The following is a 1,863-nucleotide window of genomic DNA, read 5'->3' as shown; positions in this document are numbered from 1 at the left end:
GACTCAAAATCCTCAAAACCCAAAACTAAAACACACACACACACACACACACACACACACACACACACACAAAAGACAGAAAAACTGCACAGAATTACCAAAAACATACAATCATGCAGTAAACTGAGGAAATTGATGACCAGGTTAGAACACATCACTGCGCTCCCCCCCACCGATAACTCTCCTCACACAGACCATCATCCTGGCCTCTAATAAATAGCAGGATAGTTTTGCCTTCCTTTGGATTTTCTTTAACTGAAGAAGGGGTTTGGCTATATTATATTATGTCATACATTTTGCTGTTAATGTGATCATTGGTGTGGTATAAACAGTGTTATACTATAAGTATTCTCATAGTCTTTTGGCAAATATGTATACATTTCAGTACATATATGAAAGAATGTATTTTGTCATAGGAGTTGAATATGTTTAGCTCAACAGTAGAAGACAGCAACAATTTACCCTACCATCAGTAATGTGTGTAAAGCCACAATGTCAGCTTAGGCATAAGCTGACACAGGAGGATCACCATGAGTTCAAGGGTAACCTGGGCTATAAAACAAGACATTGCTCAAAAAGGGGGAGAGGGGAGAGTAGAGAAAAGGAGAAAATCTAGTAATTCCACATCTTCACTGAAAGTTTGTATTAGCTTGCTCTTCTGTGGGGTATGGTGTTTTATTGTTGTCTTGATTCTGACTTCCCTGATTAGTAATAACATTTTTCCTCCTTTGCTTATTAGTCATTTGAATATTGTGGTAGATATGTTCCACCACTGTGATAAAGCACCTGACACAATGGCTTTCAAGGAGGAAGTATTATTGGGGCTCACCATTTTGGACGTTTTATCTCTCATGCTCATTTGGCCCCTGAGCCTCAGGGCCTGTCTGAAGCAGAAGTGAGGGAGGAGCACAGGGCAAAAGAAAGCTACTCAGCTCGTGGAAGCCAGGAAACATCCTCCTACCATGGCCCACTTCTAGAAGGTTCTATTACCACACAACAGCACCATAGGCCAATCCTTTGAGACACTTCAATCCAAATTATAGTAGATATGTTCTTTCACAAAGACCTTAGTCACATCTTGGGTTCTTCATATAGTTTAGGTAAAAATCATTATTTCACATATACGCATACATAATTATAAAACCTATGATCGAGAGCACCTTTTCATGGTTATCTTTTTTTAATATCATCTTTTAATTTTTAAGCCAAAGAAGTATCAAAATTTAAAACAAAACAGGGTAAGTTTTAACAAAACTACTAAGGAGCATCAAAAGAAGGGAAAGTGGAGCCAGATGCAGAGCAATTGTAGATTAATGAACACAGGGAGGACACTGAGAGGGAGGACAGAGAGGGTGGACAGAGAGGGTGGACAGAGAGGGTGGGCAGAGAGAGGGAGGGCAGGGAGAGGGAGGAGAGGGAGGGAGGACAGAAAGAAGGAGCAAAGAGAGGGAGGACAGGGAGGGAGGACAAAGAGGGAGGGCAGAGAAAGGGAAGACAGAGAAAATGAACACAGAGATGGAGCAGAGAGAGGGAGAAGAGAGAGAGAGGACAGAGAGAGGGAGGGCAGAGAGAGGGAGGACACAGAGAGAGGGAGGACAGAGAGAGGGAGGACAGAGAGAGGGAGGACAGTGAATAGGTATGGAAGATACCAGGGAAGAGGATCTGTACTTAATTCAATGTCACACAAGCACTTAGGTAAAGGAATAATGGGAAATTTTTTCTAAATTCTAACATGTACTTAAGAGTCATCTCCTTCCTCAGCCTCTCTTTCACTATCCTTGATCAGCTCCAGCTGGACACACACACAGACACACGGACAGACAGACAGACAGACAGACAGACAGACAGACAGACAGACAGACA

The sequence above is a fragment of the Grammomys surdaster genome, unplaced genomic scaffold (genome assembly GCF_004785775.1).
Source record: "Grammomys surdaster isolate TR1022 unplaced genomic scaffold, NIH_TR_1.0 66, whole genome shotgun sequence".
In the NCBI taxonomy this organism is placed as follows: Eukaryota; Metazoa; Chordata; class Mammalia; order Rodentia; family Muridae; genus Grammomys; species Grammomys surdaster.
The sequence above is the reverse complement of the archived record's forward strand: the minus strand, read 5'-3'. Positions refer to the sequence as shown.